Source organism: Vanacampus margaritifer, chromosome 11 (assembly GCF_051991255.1).
Source record: "Vanacampus margaritifer isolate UIUO_Vmar chromosome 11, RoL_Vmar_1.0, whole genome shotgun sequence".
NCBI classification, from domain to species: Eukaryota; Metazoa; Chordata; class Actinopteri; order Syngnathiformes; family Syngnathidae; genus Vanacampus; species Vanacampus margaritifer.
Genome location: NC_135442.1, coordinates 21,031,229 through 21,046,421, shown reverse-complemented (window position 1 = coordinate 21,046,421; position 15,193 = coordinate 21,031,229). Strand labels below are relative to the sequence as shown.

General features: G+C 44.1%; 1 long non-coding RNA gene across 1 annotated transcript; it reads right to left on the bottom strand.

The window, feature by feature from the left end:
* Window positions 1-3,471: 3,471 nt before the first annotated feature.
* On the bottom strand, window positions 3,472-10,854 carry LOC144060868 (uncharacterized). Its single transcript, XR_013296029.1, has 5 exons — window positions 10,706-10,854; window positions 9,978-10,215; window positions 9,737-9,809; window positions 3,708-3,763; window positions 3,472-3,623 (listed from the first exon to the last, which is right to left on the bottom strand). It is a non-coding gene; the product is annotated as an uncharacterized LOC144060868 (long non-coding RNA).
* Window positions 10,855-15,193: the final 4,339 nt, after the last annotated feature.

Genomic DNA, 15,193 nt, shown 5'->3' with positions numbered 1-15,193 from the left:
GGTTAAGTTTCTGTTTTCATATGTCATGGAAAAATACAAAACATTTGAGAAAGTTGAGCGGCGCCTCTAAACGACAGTTGATAATATAAAAACATAAAAATATATACAGGATATTCTTTAAAATACACATAATGTTAAGACTACTGTTTTAAGCAACTTCACAAGTTATCAAATTAATTCTGGACAAAATATTAACTTTTTGCTGCTGAAAATGACTCAATGAGTCAAGAATTCCTTTAATGGCAATTTTCCATTCTAATTTCTAATGTCTAGTTCCTGATTTTAAAACGGCCACAAGAGGTCTCGAGGTCGTCGCAAGTACCGATAACAAGGTATCGGTACTCGCCCATCCGTACACAATACATACGAGCTTTGTTGAAGACAAAAGTGTCTTCACTTTACAAAAACTTGCACATAAGATTCATTGAAGTAAAAAAATCTTTAACATTTGTGAAAACATGTATGTTAGGTTCAGTGACAAATACATTGTCAACCATGTTTAAAACTGGACTAGATTATAGTCAATAAAAAAAAATAAAAAGATGTGCGGTGTGTCAGAAAAGCTCCAGGACTAGTGTCACAAAATATTTTTTGCAATCCCCAAAAATTGTCATTGGCAACGGTCAATTTTTCCTCTTTCCCAAACTCAAAGAGGGTCATTAAATGGACCCATTTTGAAGATGTAGATGACATCAAAATGACCGTGACAACGGAGCTGTGGACCATCCCGGAAGAATCTTTCCAGGAGTGCTTGAAGGTGGGACAGAGAAGGTTGCAAAAGTGCATTAAAATCCAGGAGGATAACTTCTAAAGGGAGAAACTTGTATTTTGTAGTTTTTACTTTAAACACATATTTTGTGAACTCACTGCTGGAACCTTTCTGACACAGACTTCTTCTAACAGTAGTCAACATTCAACATCTTTTGTTGACAAACAGCATGCTGGACATGCTACAAACAGGAACGTCTTACGTCATTGAGGCTGAGTTTGTTAACAGGCACTCTGAGGATGTTGCCAAGGCAACCCAGGGCCTCAGTCCACAGCATCTCCACAAAGACGGCCACGTCTTGTGACAAAACTCCGGCGTTCAGCTTTTCTTCCAGCAGCAGCTACCAGTTGAATAAGGTACGTATCAATCAGTGGCATAATAGTGACAGAGACGATTTGCCAGGCGGTTGAGTAACCCTGTGACATTTGCAAGACTCTTTCAGACTGTGTCGGCACATCCGCAGCACCGTGCGTGGCATCAGCCTATTGATGTGTGAATGCTACTCAAGTGTGCTATGACCATTTATTCCTGTGAGGCCTAGTCATACTTCCTAGAAAGGCACTTTTAGCACGAGTGCTCAGTAAAATATGCGAATGTGAAGCACGGTTCTACTTTACAATAAGGTTATAATGAAGGGTGACAGAGTTTGTTTTTCCTAAATTGCTATGATGCATATTGATTAAAGTGTATTATATTTAAATATACCTTAAATATACCTAACAGTAAGACAACCAATATCAAACGTATTAAGTCACTTATAACTGTTATAGCCAATTAATTAAAACCTTAATAATTATATTTGGTTCAATGGTTCTGTGTTGATTTGTCATTTAATAAGCAGTGGACCTTTCCAACTATAAAAGGGTATGTTATAGGAAAAATAACCAAATATAGGAAGACTAAAACAAGACCTGTAATTTGAGGTGTGACTCAATGTGGTTTGTTGTAAATGGTTATTTGACCATATTACAAGTGAACTTTGCCCTGAGGTGAAATCCTTAACTCATTCACTCCCAGCCATTGTCAGTGAAGCAACCCCCTTCGCTCCCAGATGTTTTACTGGATTTTGACTGATTTTGCAAGGCCCACAGAATATTGTGTTCCATTGTTATAAAAACATGGAGTCTCTTCTTTTATGAGGAAATTAAGTATATTCCTATCTGTTTCTGTTTTGCAGCAATTAGCACTAGAATATAGATACGTTTCATCATTGTTCATAAATCTGTTTTAAATTGTGGGTAAATGAGCTTTTTGCAACATGGCCCTGGTTGATCTCTTATACTCTGCTGTCACCTGCTGGCCGTTTTTATAATAACTACCATTACTTCATGCATTCGTTTCAGTTCAGAGGCTGCATCAAAGCCTTCTGTATGCTATAGCATAAAAAACATTAAAAATGTCTAAATACGTCTTTGGGAGCATGGTAATATTTAAAATATGGTAATGTCAATCGCCATCAAAAGTAATTCAGTTGAGCAGCTGTCAACCTATTACTTGTCCTTTTGTTAGTTTGGAAACATTTTGGGGAAAATTTATAAAATTAAAAATTTGGGGCTGACATTTTTTACATTGCCGTTATCTTAACTTTTGAATGAGAAAGCAGGCCAACAAACATGAAACCAAAGAACCTTTGTAGCAAATTTTATGTTGCAGCATATATTGCCATCAACTGCATTTAAGCTATTAATTATTAATTTACTGCCATAAACTGATCTTTTGCTGCAAAATTCTAAACAAAAATGGTCATTACAGACAAAATTGTTTCTCACATGTCACAATTGATTAAACTTGTAAACTTGATGTGAGTTGTATCTATGGGGCTTCACAAAACAGGAGTGACAAATTGCATCATTAGGACAACTAGGAACCCAGCTAAGTAACGGACACAGTTTTGTTTAGGGCAATGTTTGTGTCCCCTCACAATAAATTTTATGTTGCCTCATAATGTTGACAGTATTACCTGTGATCCACAGAGGAAGCTTGAACTGTTTTATGGTATAATAATCTTTTATGTCTCAGTGGCGCCCTCTCGAGACTAATTGACTGCTACTGCTTTCATAATGACTTGAATAATTGTGTTTTAAGTTGTGAGGTGGGGGTGGAGAACCTGCTGCAGGGGGTGCGAGCCAAAGATCTGCTTCTGCGAGGGAAGGTTGGGACTTTGGCTCAGACCTGAAGCCAGCAGGCGGTCAGTCAGTCTCTGGAAGACCTCCACAGCCTCCTCTGAGGTCGAGGGGAATGCCATCATATCATTTGGTAGTGAAGAGGGTCTTCTGCCCAGATTTAGTCAATGTGTTAGTATGATTTCTTTGTAAATCTTATCTTATGCCGGGTGTCGGTTTGTCTGGGGTCCTCCTCTATTTCCACAACAATAGACCATTTGTCTGTGGTTGAAGTCATGTGTATTGAATGCTGTAAAAGTCTGGTGAACTGCGGGTGGTCTGGGGGCTGTTTCCTGGGGGCTTGGGGGTTTCAAGATAGTATAAGAATGTTGTGAGTCCGCTGTAACTTCACACTTGCGAGAAGCTGCAGCTGTGTTCTGTAAACTCACTTGTGTCCGGAATATTCTGTAGAAATAAAAGCTTCGAAGTGACTGTTCATCGATCTCCAGCACTGCATTCGGATAACCAACATTCTCACTACCAGAAAGAAAATGAACACGCGGAAGGAAAAATATTCTTTTCTTCAACAGTAGCAACTGCTGTTAGCATAATAACAAGTATATGTGACCAATATTTCAATAACATTTTAGAAGACTACTCTAATTTGACTTACAGGCTGCCAGTTGCGAATCACGCGGTACTGCTGCCTATTTTTTCCTTTGGCACTCTGCAGCTCCAACACACACCAATCTCTGTTACATTACACAGACGAGTACATTATAGCACATTATTACCTCTGACAAATAAGGCACAAAGATATGGTGCCTCGGAGTCACCTTATAAAAGAAGGAATACTCGGCCACATTGAAGTCATCCGGATATGCTGGAAGATCTTCATCCCATTGTGAAAATTCATAGAAGAAGTGCAAAGATAAGTATTTTCATTTAAGTCATTCAGGAGTCCATTCTGAGGGAGCTTTAGTGTGATAAGGCTGGTTGTCTATAGCAGATGGCAGTGATGTGCATGCAAGCTGAGAAAAGAGAACAGTCCTCACATATAGATCCTTTATGTAACCCAAGAACCATGACATTTAAATAAAATTTGCATAAATATATATATATAAAAAAAAAATACTGACAATATGGACTTGCTAAAATTGAGGAACCAATGACATATCCTTGGTGGATAAGTCTTTTCGCTCCTTGCCAGTGACATATAATCAGGGCATTTATCAGCTGGTGCAGGAGCAGGACTTTAGGGTCAAGGGTGTGCTGGAGCCTAGATGACAACGCAAGAGTCAAGTTACACCCTGGACTGGTTGCCAGTCATTCTCAGCATTCCTTGATTATGATTTTGAACTTATATATACATATTTTCCGGAGTCTCTGTTTTATTTTGGACAGTATTTATGACTGAAATATAGACCAGCAATTACTATGCAATGAAAGTCTGTAAAAGTCAGGACATCATGTTGTCAACTGCATTTGGCCTCATCAAGAGAACAAAAACCTTTTGATAACAATAACATATTAGCAACATAACACCACTGTATAAATATTTAGTCACGACAAAACACTGGGCGATCGAGGGATGTGGAGAAGCCAACTCACTATTGGTGTTGTGAAGGATCATATTTGCTATTAATTCAACTTCAAGCACAAAGCATACATTGGACATATGTGGTGACAGTAACTTTAGACAACGAAGCAATTACAGTTTCGATGAAATTATGTCATCAAAGAACGATCCACTTAATTCCCCAAGCATTTGTCCTTCCTCCATCATTTATTCTCCTCGATGGGATCTCTGGTAGAAGGTGCTAACGTGAATAAGGGATGGGCATCTGGTGGCCCCCAACCATACTCTGAGTGGCCCCTTGATTGATTAAAAATACATTTATATATGAGCAATGTGGTATAATGGGGACAAATTCCTGGAGAAAAACACACCAAAATATATATATTTTTAAAAATAGAGAAAACAAAAAATCTGTGAATATGCGAATCTGCGGGTGGCGAAACGCGAATATGACTACAGTTTTATAATATCACTATTCACCATTAGATGACAGATATGGCTTAGTTTTGCCAGAGCCGTAGATACCGTAGATAGAGTTTAGCCAACTCCTCAGAGCTACTAGGCTGTGATTGGTCAACTACTGGTCACATGACATATAGATGCCATGTTATTACCCTGCTGTTGGGTTTTCGGAGTGTTTTGCAATGGGTGTTTCCACTTTTATTCCAATCATGCCTTGTTGCTCAGCATGGCGTTGCTCACAACGACCAAGCAGCGGCATTATGATGCATCGGGTCACTAGAGACCCACAGAGGAGGAAATTATAGGAAGTCAAATGAGAGGACTGAAAAGCAAATAACATTTCATTGTTGTGCAAAGTAAAGTAAAATAACCCGATTTAAAGTAGGTGGGACTGCACAATGCAGCCTTTGACCTTTTGTCAAGAATTATAATTGAAAATAACAATATAATAGATTTTAACTCTTGATGAAACAGGGCCCATAATATGGAAATGAGTTATTGTGGATTTTGTGTTTGTAAAGTTCTAAATATTGTACATGCAGAATTGAAAGCCATTAATAAAAAAATTAAAAGAAAATATGACATTTGGTTGTCAGTTACACTGAAATCACGTTTAAATTTAAATTTAGGAACATATATTCATTATGACAAACAAATTAAGAGCAACCTGTTATAATACATTTGTTGGTACCTTGAAAAATTGGCTTAACTCTTTTACTGCCAAAGACGTTAAATGATGTTCTGCAAAAACCTACGGAGGAGCGCCAAAGACGTTAAAAGACGTCCACCCATTTTTTTTATTTTTTTATTATTTTTTTTTTTAAACGGGTAGAGTAAAGCCTTGCCCAGCTGTGGTGAAAGTTTCAAGCAGGTCTAGTGAGCCTAATGACTATTTTTGGCCCCTAGAGGGCAGCGATGACTCTCTTTTAACAAGATTGGGTAGGCGTCAGTAGAAGACGTGAGGCGCAGCTAGAGGGGACAATGGCTGGGGAAGGGAAGAGAACATGGCGACCGGTTGCAAGCAGCTCACGCTCGAGCATTTTTTTTCAAAGACGAAAAGCATCGACCAACGCTAAAGAGCACATTGATGACGACGATGATCATCATCGATGATGATGATGGTGACTCCGAGGTTGGAAGCGTTGACGCGGCAGTGGAAGACGTGAGGCGGAGCTAGATGGCTGAGGAAGCGAACAATGGCGGTTGCAAGCAGCTCACACTTGGGAATTTTTTTCAAAGACGAAAGGCATCGACCAACGCTAAAGAGCACATTGATGACGACGATGATCATCATCGATGATGATGATGGTCACTCCGAGGTTGACGCCGAAGTTGGAAGCGCTGACGCGGTGGCTATGACGACGTCATAAAGGTTCACGGGCTAGCGATGCTAACACCAGAAAACGCGGAGCACAACCGAGCACGCTCAGGCGGATGTTCAATCGGACGACGAAGAGTACACCGAGTCCAATGCATATTCATCGGAGGAGCGAGTACAGTCTGCTACTTGTTATTCCCCGGAAAAAAAGGCCGTCAAGAAAGTCTAACGTGTGCACGCGAAACGGACAATCGAAGTGAAACGTATCTATTGTGCAAATCCTGCTCCCTCTCCTTGCACGCAGGGCAGTGTTACAAAAAGAAAAACTGTATTTGAAACATCCACATAATTGTAAATAGTACCACAGTTGCACACATTTGTAAATAGTTTGCGAAATTGTTTTGTCAAATTGTTACACTGTTGAATGGAAATAAACGTATTTTGCAATCTAAAAACACTTTTTCATTGTTGGTGGTGGTGTATTACAGAAGTAAAGCACTATTTAGGTGTTTGTGGCATCATTCATGGACAAAAAGAAGTGTAGAATTTACTAGAGTGCATGAAATAACATCGCTTCACAAAAAGCTCTTTTTCTCCGCTTTTTGTTTCAAAACAGAGCATTTGGGTGAAACTAACCATTTTCTAATTGTTGATTACTGAAGAACGGAGTAAGGTACAAACTTTTTTTTCTGATGAAAGATGAGAGTTCAGTCTTTCATTTGGTAGTATGTGTGTTTCCATAGTCCAAACACAACACTTTCTGTGGACCTTGAAAGATCAGTCAAAATGCTTAAATCGGCTGGCACTGGCGACATCCCGTTTCTGAAAACGTCTGGCAGTCAAAGAGTTAATTATCAAGTATCTTGCTTGTTATATGATAAGCCACAGAGAGGAGATAAAACAAATACATGTAATCAGATCTCTTATTAAAAATATATGTTATGTATGAACACAGTGATACATTTCCAGCATTCACAACGTTGAAAATCAAAACCCATGTACAGTAAAAATATACCATAAACTAGTAATAGCCTGTATCATGCATGCAGTGTATTCATTATATTATCAGCTTGTCGAATATATCAACGGTTAAAAAATAAACAAGGGGAAAATATAAAAGAAACTGTACACCTAGACGCCAGACTCTCTCTAAATACGGCTCTGAGTTTTGATTTGCGAATTGAAATGATATGCTGCTCAAACACACCTCAGTCCTCAAGGATAATACAATTTTAAGTTGATTTTTGTGGAAAAAAAAAAGATGCACAAAATGATTTTGATCTCATTTTGTGCGCTTTTTTGGTTTGCTATTCAGCAGTTTTGCACTGCATGGTAACTTTATTCCCTTTGCACTGGAAAAAAATAGAATGTGGTTATTTTTTGTTAGTTTTTAATAGTGGTTCTTATATACATGCATTGAGAAATGTATTATAAAAAATACAATAGGACCCTAAACCGAACCCTAATCCTGGGTGGTATTGTGACCCGTTTGACCTCGTTTCTGACCAGGCTTTCAAAATAAAATATTACCCACAGTTTAGAGTACATATATTGCAAATATTTTGTCCATATTTAAAAAGGCATTGTTGTCATTCATCTGCTTTAGAAAGTGCACGGTATTATGTGGCTCCCAAGTAGCACTGATGAAACATTGTGGACCCCGCCTGTTATGATTTGTGTATATCATGCTTAGGTTTGTTGTTTTGGCTTTGTTTCCTGTCTTGCGTGTTAGGTTTTGTTTGCACCTGTACTCGTCATCCTGTTCCTTTGTGTCATCTAATCACCTCCCCCAGCCACCTGTGTCTTGTCCAGGTGTCTCTCGTTGTCTCGTCAGTTGGCTTGTATTTAGTTTCGTTAGGATCATTGTTGCTGTCACCACTCTTGTGTTTTGTTGTTAGTTTGATTTTTGGTCTTTTCATAACTTTGTTGGGTTTGTTTATTTAGAGTTTTACCCAGTTCCCCTGTTAGTGTTTTTGTTAAATAAATTGTGTTCAGTATTACATTCATCCCTGCCGTGGTTCTCCTGCCTTCCTGCATTTGGGTCATCGACCCCATCGTGACAGAATGATACAATCAAAAACTGACCTAGCAGAGCAAGAGGCAGGTACCAGTTCCTGTTCCGACGGCGCACGTCCTGCGGCCGCCACCAGTTCCTGTTCCGACGGCGCATGTCCTGCGGCCGCCGCCAGTTCCCGTTCCGGCGGCGCACACACTGCGGCCGCCGCCAGTTCCCGTTCCGGCGGCGCACACACTGCGTCCGCCGCCAGTTCCCGTTCCAGCGGCGCACGTCCTGCGGCCGCCGCCAGTTCCCGTTCCAGCGGCGCACGTCCTGCGGCCGCCGCCAGTTCCCGTTCCAGCGGCGCACGTCCTGCGGCCGCCGGCAGTTCAGGCGGCCGCCGGCAGTTCAGGCGGCGCACGTCCTGCGGTCGCCACCGGTTCGTTCCCGTTCAGGCAGCGCACGTCCTGCGGCCGCCACCGGTTCCCGTTCAGGCGGCGCACGTCCTGCGGCCGCCACCAGTTCCCGTTCAGGCGGCGCACGTCCTGCGGCCGCCACCAGTTCATGTTCCGGCGGCGCACGTCATACCGCTGCAGCCCCTGGCCCCACTGCCATGTTTGACTTTGTTTGGGACATCTGGGATCCGTCCCTTGAGGGGAGGGTGCTGTTATGATTTGTGTATATCATGCTTAGGTTTGTTGTTTTGGCTTTGTGTCCTGTCTTGCTTGTTAGGTTTTGTTTGCACCTGTACTCTTCATCCAATCATCTCCCCCAGCCTCCTGTGTCTTGTCCAGGTGACTCTCGTCTCGACAGTTGGCTTGTATTTAGTTTCGTTCAGTCTTGGTTGGATCATTGTTGCTGTCACCACTCTTGTGTTCTGTTGTTACTTTGTTGGCTTTGTTTATTTAGAGTTTTACCCAGTTACCCTGTTAGTGTTTTTGTTAAATTGTGTTCAGTATTACATGCATCCCTGCCATGGTACTCCTGCCAGTGTTTAAGATGCCCATTCCTGGTCTAAATGGAGGAGTCAGGTAGGTTGCAAATAAACAAAAGAGATTTGGCCACAATTGTGGTTAGGTGAGAATGGTTGTCCATATGTGCCCTGTGATTGGTTAGCTTGGGTGTACACCGCCACTCTCCTAACAAGCTGAGATAGACTTCAGCTTACCCGTGACCTAAGCGATGACAAGCGATTCTGAAAATGCATAGATTCCTATCCAATAGTGAACAAAAAAACTGGCGTTTTGGTGTTAAAAAGAGCATATTTTCTTCATCACTGTGTAATATTTGAAACATTTCATCAACCGTGGATATACATGCCTCTTCACAATTGCTTTCAACTCAAAAGGGTCATGGCTTCAAAGCTGGCTTAGATGACTGGTGGGAAAGAGGGTGAAGAGAACCAGGGAGTGACCCAACGAGGCTACAGATTGATTGTACCATGTTACTGATCTCTACCTTATTCAACCCTGATAATCCAACACCTTGCCGTGCGAGGCATGATACATACCTGCACAGTGTCTTTTCAACCTTATGTGGAGGGGAGGCTTCATTCTTGCAAGGCTTGATAACGGCTCCGCTCACTGCAAATAGAAAAGCAGTCAGACACACACCCACATTTAGTCATATGACACAGCAATGTCATCTGCTCTGTAGCAGCCTGGACAATGAGGGAATCCACATCCACGACAATGTACTTAGAAAGAAAAGTGGCAGAATGCATGACATACGCACCTGATGTGCAAACTCACATTCTTTTTGCGGCTCAAGTTTGCTGCTAGAAACCTTTGCGTGACCTCGAGCCGTCTGTGTCAAGCTGAGTGAGCCTGATGCAGACGCTTTATCAACAGGCCCATACATTAGCCAAGAGAGAGCACAACTCTTTGATTCGTGTCGGCGCCACGAGCATTTGAAGGCCGTGATCGACAAGAGCCAAGAGTCGCTTGGCTGGAACTGGGTGGGTGTTGGATCTGATTCAATCTGTCTGCACTGTGTAAACAGAGGAGAGTGTGCATGCTGCATTGGCTGTTTTTCCATTAGTCCTCACGTCTGCACCTCATATTTATGGCACTCTATCTGCACCGCTCTTGGGCATATATCAAGGTGGGATTTGTGCAAGCAAAACCTAAATCTTTTACAGATTTACCCCCTCCTACACGCACATACCATATATTCAATCCTGTGGCTGCCTTTCTCCTGTTGATTCCAAACTAGGGCTGGGAGATATTTGTATCAAAAGGAAAACCCTAATTAAAAAAAAAAATCCTGATTCCCAAATGTAATCAATTTTCTCCCCCGTATTCAATACGTAGATTAAATCAAAGACATTATTAAACTTGAAGAAAGTGGCCCTTTCAACACAACCCTTAATACATTTTCATAAAACATTTTAAATGTTCAAAATAAATATTATTTCTGGTATTAATGTGCAACAACAAAACAGTAATTATACATAATATGAAAAGGACCTGCTTCTTACCAAAATTCCCAGAACCTTTGATCCTGAAAATTTGATCAAAATCTTGCATGCAATATACAGGTACTAGATAAAGGTTGCCTTGTTTTAATAAACAAGGAAAGCCTGTGTACAACATGAAGCTTTAGGCATGCTCAGCTACATGTTGCAAACGCTGGGAAAAAAAACCCTCTCTGATGGGGCACTTGGAAATATAGCGCTAATTTTAGCCTATATTATTTAGCCCTGTGCCCCTCGTAAGGATAATCGGTTAAGATAATGGATGTATGTATGTTTATTTCATGCTGCTGTAACATTTGTTGAACTTCCAAACCCTCTTTGTCACACCGCGGTGAGGGTGTCTTGTCATTTCCTGTTTTATTTTGAAAAGTCTGACTCCTCTCGTTTCAGGTCACTTGCCCTTCCTCGTGTGGTGTCTGTGTCAACCCTGATCCCTGATTGTGTCCACCTGTGCCCCATTACCCTCATGTGTTAAATAGTCTGCGTTCCCCCTGTCTTGTGCCGAAGTGTTTTGGTTTGAGCCACTGAAGCCTGCCATAGACCACAGCCTTGTTACCTTGTTACCTTGTTGCCTTTATTGCCTTTATTGCCTTTATTGCCTTTATTGCCTTTATTGCCCTGTCTCGTGAGAGAACCTTTGTTTGTAATTGTTGTATAGCTTAGTTTTGTTTAGTCATAGAGTGATTTTGTTTTTGAATGTAGTTTGAACTTCCTCCCTTTTGGAGTGCTTTCAGTTAATTTTTGAATAGCCTTTATTTTCTCCCTTTCCACAAAGAGCTTTTGTTTTGTTAATTAAAAGCTGCTTAACCCTCCACCGCTTCCTCTGCGTCTGAGTCCAAAACAGCCTCGTTGTGTCAGAACACTTCGGCCAGCATGGACCCAGCAGAGCGAGAGCAATTGATCGCAGCTTTGCGGGCCCAGGAGGCCCGTCTACGCCGGCAAGAGGAGTTTCAGGCCGCCATGGCAACGCAAATGACCGAGCTTTCAGCTCAGATTCCGGGCTCTCGAAGTCGCACCCATAGCCCTCCGTCCGAGCCAGAGACTCAAGCTACTTTGCCGATCCCATCCGTGCCATATACTGGATCGGGGATCAAGCTAGCCTCTCCTGAGCGATTCTCTGGAGAGCCAGGACAGTGCAAAGCCTTTTTAACAGACTGTGACATTCATTTTGAGTACTCCCCCCAGGCTTTTCCCACAGATCGTTCACGGGTGGCTTTCATGATTTCCCACCTGACTGGGAGAGCCAGAGCCAGAGCCTGGGCCACGGCAGAGTGGGCCCGCAGTTCCCCACTCTGCAGCTCCGTCTCGGAATTCCGAGCCGCTCTTCAGGGAGTATTTGACCCAGCCTGTTCCGACCGGGAAAAGGCCCGACAGCTGAGCAGCCTGATCCAAGGGAGGGACTCAGTGAGTAACTATGCCATACGCTTCCGCACTCTTGCGGCAGAGAGTGGCTGGAACACCACGGCGCTCTACGACGTTTTCCTCAAGGGACTGGCAACGTCCATCCAAGAGCTTCTCATCGCGGTCGATCTTCCACCGGATTTGGACTCTCTCATCGCCCTGGCCATACGGACGGATCATCGGCTGCAGGAGGTGACGCAGAGCCGCGATCGCCGGGCCAGTACAATGGAGGGATCCCCGTGCTTCCCAACATCAGGTGTGTCAGCTCCTCTCGGATCCCTGTCAGTGCAGCGCCAACCAGCTCCCGCGCAACCAGAGGAGGAGCCCATGCAACTGGGCAGAGCGCAGATCTCGCTGGAGGAGAGACAGCGTCGACAGCAGGAGGGGCTGTGTTTCTACTGCGGGAACCGAGATCACCTCGTGGTCGCCTGCCCAGCCAAAAGGACCCAAATGGTGAGTCAAGTCACGACTCCAGCGGCGGTTCCACGAAAACTCACATCAGTGAGGATCAATCATCACACCACACGAACAGACCTCTATGCCCTGATAGATTCTGGAGCTGACGAGAGCCTAATTGACTGGGGGCTGGTGAGACATTTAGGAGCCAAGACTGAGCCGCTAATCAAGCCCATTAAGGCTAGGGCACTAAATGGAAGTGAATTAATCATTATTATGCACATCACAGAACCCATTCAGCTCCAAGTCGGCAAACCTAAGGAGCACCTAGTTTTTCACGTTTTTCAGTCTCCTTCACGGACCCTGGTCCTAGGGCACCCCTGGTTGTGTAAACACAATCCCCATGTAGACTGGGTAATTGGCGAAGTTCTGGGATGGGGAAAGAATTGTGTGAGCCATGGGATTGGTTCACCAAATCGAGAAGTAGACATCACCACGGTTGATCACATTTCTGTCAAATCCTTCACAGACGCAGAATACCCGAATTTGAGCATCGTTCCTCCATGCTACATCACTTCCAGGAGATCTTCAGCAAGACCAAGGCCATGTCACTCCCACCCCATCGTGCCTATGACTGTGCCATAGAGCTGATCCCTGGTTCCACCATTCCCAAGGGACGCCTATATTCTGTTTCAGGACCAGAGAAGGCGGCCCTTAGGGATTACATCGAAACTTCCCTGAAGGTTGGGCTGATTCGTCCTTCCTCATCACCAGCGGGAGCAGGTTTCTTTTTTGTGGGGAAGAAGGATGGTTCCTTACGGCCATGTATAGACTGTAGCCTCCTTAATGACATTACGATAAAGAACCGCTACCCTCTTCCTCTCATGTCCTCCGTCTTTGAAAATCTCCAACAAGCCACGATCTTTACTAAGTTGGACTTGCGCAATGCCTACCACCTCATTAGGATCCGAGAGGGGGATGAGTGGAAGACAGGGTTCAATACACCTAGTGGCCATTATGAATACCTGGTCATGCCTTTCGGACTCACTAACGCTCCTGCTGTTTTCCAGGCCATGATCAATGACGTTTTGAGAGATTTTCTGGACCAGTTTGTGTATGTTTATTTAGACGACATACTGGTATACTCGTCAGATCTAGCCACTCATCAGATCCATGTTTCCGAGGTTCTTCAAAGACTACTGGAGCACAAACTGTATGTCAAGGCCGAGAAATGCGTCTTTCATGCTGAAACAGTCTCTTTTCTGGGTTTTGTCATAGCCCCGGGAAGGGTTCAGATGGACCCGGCTAAAACTAGGGCCATGACGGAGTGGCCCACTCCTGTTAGCCGCAAGAAGGTTCAGCAATTCCTCGGGTTCGCAAACTTCTACAGACGCTTCATCAGAGGGTTCAGCGCAATAGCTGCCCCTCTGCATGCCCTCGCCTCCTCTCTGGTGAAGTTCAGTTGGCCACCGGCGGCTGAAGCCGCTTTTCAAGCACTCAAGAAACGATTTGTCACAGCTCCGATCCTCATAGTACCAGATCCACAGCGGCAATTCATGGTGGAAGTGGATGCGTCCAATGAGGGGATCGGAGCTGTCCTGTCTCAACGTGCAGAGAAGGATGGAAAGATGCACCCCTTCGCATTCTTATCACGATGACTATCCAAGGCCGAGCGGAACTATGACATTGGGGACAAAGAGCTTCTGGCTGTCAAGCTTGCTCTGGAAGAGTGGAGGCACTGGCTTGAGGGGGCAAAGCACCCATTTGTGGTCTGGACCGATCACAAGAACCTGGAATACATCCGCAAAGCCAAGAGACTCAACTCACGCCAGGCCAGATGGAGACTGTTCTTCAACCGTTTTTCCTTCTCTCTCACTTACAGGCCGGGGTCTCGAAACGTCAAACCCGACGCCCTGTCCCGTCTCTACGACCCCGAGCCTGTAACTAAGGAACCAGAGATCATCCTTTCGCCGGTCTGTGTGATTGGAGCCGTGACATGGCAAATCGAGAGGGAAGTGAAACAAGCCAACGGTGAGGCAACCCCACCAAAAGGATGCCCGGCGAATAGACTATTTGTTCCAGAACAGCTGCGCCCACAGGTGATCCATTGGGGTCACACCTCGCTTCTATCCTGTCATCCGGGAGTCAGACGGACAATTTACGCCATCTCCCGGCGTTTCTGGTGGCCTTCCATGGAGCCGGAGGTCCGGGAGTACATCGAGGCCTGCTCGGTATGTGCGCGAAACAAGACATCCACCAGATCACGCATGGGTCTGTTACAGCCTCTACCCATTCCTTCCAGACCATGGGCAGAAATTTCCCTGGATTTTGTCACGGGACTTCCTCTCTCCAAAGGAAAAACCACCGTTCTCACAGTAGTCGACCGTTTTTCAAAGATGGTCCGATTCTTAGCCTTGTCAAAGCTTCCCTCAGCCAAGGAAACGGCTGAGGTCATGATTAAACACGTTTTTTCGAGTTTACGGATTCCCTAGAGACATTGTGTCGGATCGGGGGCCCCAGTTTGTGTCACGCTTTTGGAAGGAGTTTTGCCGCCTAATCGGCGCCAAAGCCAGCCTAACCTCAGGGTACCACCCTGAGGCTAACGGTCAGTCGGAACATCTCAACCAGCAGCTGGAAACCGGTTTACGGTGCCTTGTCTCTCAGAACCCTGCATCGTGGAGCAAACACCTGGCC